This window comes from Impatiens glandulifera, chromosome 1 (assembly GCF_907164915.1).
Source record: "Impatiens glandulifera chromosome 1, dImpGla2.1, whole genome shotgun sequence".
In the NCBI taxonomy this organism is placed as follows: domain Eukaryota; kingdom Viridiplantae; phylum Streptophyta; class Magnoliopsida; order Ericales; family Balsaminaceae; genus Impatiens; species Impatiens glandulifera.
Window position 1 is genome coordinate 54,816,107 of NC_061862.1, and position 3,792 is coordinate 54,819,898.

The 3,792-nt window shown below is 26.3% G+C and overlaps 1 long non-coding RNA gene across 1 annotated transcript; it reads right to left on the reverse strand.

Moving 5' to 3' along the window:
• Positions 1 to 1,465: 1,465 nt before the first annotated feature.
• On the reverse strand, positions 1,466 to 2,215 carry LOC124919079. The gene is made up of 3 exons (XR_007097553.1): positions 2,054 to 2,215; positions 1,831 to 1,960; positions 1,466 to 1,701 (listed from the first exon to the last, which is right to left on the reverse strand). It is a non-coding gene; the product is annotated as an uncharacterized LOC124919079 (long non-coding RNA).
• Positions 2,216 to 3,792: the final 1,577 nt, after the last annotated feature.

Here is a 3,792-nt window from a genome sequence, read left to right on the forward strand (position 1 = left end):
TAAAACTTTTGAAACTAAAACTCCATTTAAACCAATATCAAACTTTACATTAAACATTCATTCAAATCATTTACAACAAAAATTACATCAAAAATCTTACTTCAATATTATCTTGAATATTGTTAATTAAAACTAAAATAAAAAAATTACATCAAATATTTAACATGCATTGAAACTAAAAAAATAATAATAATAATTTAATAAAGATTAACTAATTAGTTTAAAAACCGCTAATTAATTTTAATATTTTGTTTGTTAATTTTCATTTGTTATAAAACTTTTTATATCAATATATAATAATATATTTTTCACTTTATAGATAATACTTCAAAATTTTAATAAGGTATTAAAGCACAAATTTTAAGAGATCTTGAAGAGTCGGAGTAAAAATATTGACAGGCGGTTTTATTCTATTATTATTGTTGCAGAAGTTTAATCGGAAGTCATGGCTGTGTGGTTGTCATGCTAGCTCTTCTTTATTCCAAAAAAAAAAATAAAATAAAATAAAATGAAGAGAAAAATCACTAAGAAGGTTGTATCGGAAATTGAAGTGAAGTTTGATGATTCTCAAATATGTGATAATTATATAACTGATATCTAAGATTATCTAACATAGAGAAAGAGGCAAATAGAAAACCACTACAAGACTATTTTGAGATAGTAAAAAAGATGTGACTGCAAATAGAGGGGTTTTGTTGGAGGTTGCAGAAGAATACAAGCTTAAATCCTATACACTTCATCTCTCAATAAGTTGTAATGACATATTCTTGTCCCTTAATAAGTAGGGGCTTGCTGGACTATGACTGAAGTTTTTACCAAACATGATTGTCCATGTGAGTTTTCTCCTTTTGTTTACAAGACACTTGAAGGAGAAAGAAAATCTTTGGAGGAGCCAAACAAAGTGAATGAATACTATTTGTTGCATTGCTAGAAGGCAGCAGAAGGGAAGCCAATAGACGGTAATTTTTTAAGGTACAAAGAAAAGTAAGAATCTCCTTCCTCCGCAAAGGCACAACACTCTAGACGCCCTCTCTGTCTCAATCTGCTTCTTTTGATATTGATTTTTGTGTGTGAGGAGATAGGAGTAGAAATTCAGCACACCTGGAGTGAGAACAAAGAAAAAAAGAGAAAATAAGAGTATATTGAAGACGACTTTATAAAATCAAAATGAGATTTTGAAAAGTTTGTAGTAGCAGTAAGAAAGGGAATTGTTGACATGATTTTTAAAAAATAACAAGGATATTAAATTGACATTTTTTTAATATGAAAGAAACTAAAACTAAAGAAGAAGGAATGTCTATGTTGGGATTGAAGAATTTTTTTTTTTTTTTGATTGAATTGGGTTGTTGAGCTTGTCTATATAACTGAAAACAAAATAATTGAATTAGACATCATTTTATTTTTGTTGTGAAACTCCTCTATATCAATAATAATACATATTCTAATTTACATCTTTTTCTTCCAAAATTAACACAAACATTAACAACACATTGAGAATACATTTTAACTTGTAACTTAATATCAACTTTGTCTTCAATATCTTCATTGGTTCTCTTAACAACCTCTCTTTCTCTTGTGTTCCAAACAAGTTTGTATCTATCAACACTTCTCCGTTCATTGACATTCTCCAAATGCATTGCTCAGGTCCTCCAAAGTACATGTGGTTATTCCACCCAAGGTACATGTTCAGTCTGTATAGCCCTGACAAAATATTATAAATAAAAAATTTGTTAAAAAATTAAAAATATATATTTACAGCAACACATATCACACCCAATTGTCTAGGCTTGTTTGTAGTGTTTTGCAAAATTTGAAGAATTTAAACTATACCTTAATCTAGAATTGAAGTTCAACAGGATGTTCCATTTGTATTCTGGTTGTGGTTCAAACAAACATGACTTGTTGTGTTTCTTGTGATCCTTCTTGTCTTTTGCGTTGTTTAGAAATTTGTTAGAAAAGCCTGTGATGCAGCAAAACAATTATATTACAGATATGATCAGGTGGTGATAAAAAGATTGATTTTGTTGTAAGAAAGAATATAGAAAATAATTACCCGCAATAGCACAGCAAACCCAAATCTAATTTTAAGGCGTACCAGACTAGTTATCATATATAAACCATGGTAGACATGAACTTTAACAGTTCTGTTTACATTGTATTTGAATTGTAAGATTCCGATTTCCACGCCATATTGAAAACTTCTTTGAATCTTCATCTCCGAACCACTATAGATAATCACATAACCAGAATTTTGATCGTTTTTGTATCCAACAAGTGATCCAAGAATAAGAAGGAATGGATAGTCGGCGGCGGCCAAATAGAAACCCTAGGTAGGAAAATTGATGAAATAGTTAGGTTTCTTTTGATACCCAGTTCACGTTTTATATATGCCTCGGTATGTAAAAATAATCATTTAAGTCCCTAAATTATTTTAAACTTTTACAACTCTATTCAATATTAATAATTTATTAGTTTGTCGATATGTTTAAATATTTTTCATTCTTGTATATTAATTTGTTATCAATTTTATATAGTTCATTTAAAAAAAAACTTAAATTTCTTCATTTTGTCACAAATTCTTTACAATCATGATGTTATTAAAAGATTGTTAAAATAAAAAATTTTAATTAATTTATTTTGTTTGTATAAAATTATTTATTATGTTCAATTATTAAAATTAGTTTTTGGATGATCATAAGTGTATTTTTTTTTAAATTGATTAAATTATTTTTTTTAATAATGATTATTATAAAATTTTAGAACATCTTGACTCTTATTTGTTTTTAAATAATACTATGTTAAAACTCAAATCCATGACTTGAACTTAAGGATCTCCGGCTAAAAATGTATCTTTCACATCACTTTTTTATTCTTATAAAACATAATAAATTCATTTGTTTTCTTTAAGCCGTGGTCTATTATAAATTAAACATGACAAATATTTGAACCTTGTGCACATAAAAGATAGAGTCTATTACTTGTTAAAAGGTGATTTTGTATTTTTTTAATATTATATTTTTAACTTTAATTTGAAATAAAGTAAAATATATCAAAGTTAATACTTTAAAAACAAAATATATTAATACACATTTTTACTGATTTTTCATTTACAAAATAAAATCATTACAAATAATTAATTGGCTTCATTAAATACCTTATATTTAAATATTTAATATTTATGGATCTATACCAAAATAAAAATAAAAAAAAGTATTTTAATTTCTATAAAAAAGTAAAAGCACTTTAATTTTAAAAAAATATATATTACCAATATCAATCTTTTTAACTATAGTTCATATCATAAATTTATTAAATTTATTTAATTCGTTCAAATGTTATATCGACTCATTTTTCTTTTAAAATCTTAAACATGACTGACTTGGGGTTCAATTTGGTTTAAATTGTTAAATATTAAAATATTTTTAATATTATTATAATATTATTTGGTTAATATAAGAATAAAATTAATAGTAATATGTTATGGTCTCCAAATTAAGACCTCGGTCCTAGAACAATTCCAGCAACCTTTTTCGGCACCCGTTCTCGGTCCTATTGTGCACATGGGCTAGATTTATATTTGTTGTATTAATATTTTGTTTTGCTTTCCTTTTCTATTTTACAAACCGAATTCTGTTATTTTCTAGTAGTTGTTGTAACCGAATATTATGGGGCAAGACATCACCTATATAAGGTTGATCTTTCTTCCCCCAAAAACGCATGAATAGAATAATGAAGATATGAACTTCACCCTCTATTTGTCTATTATATTTATTATGGACTATTTGGTATAGA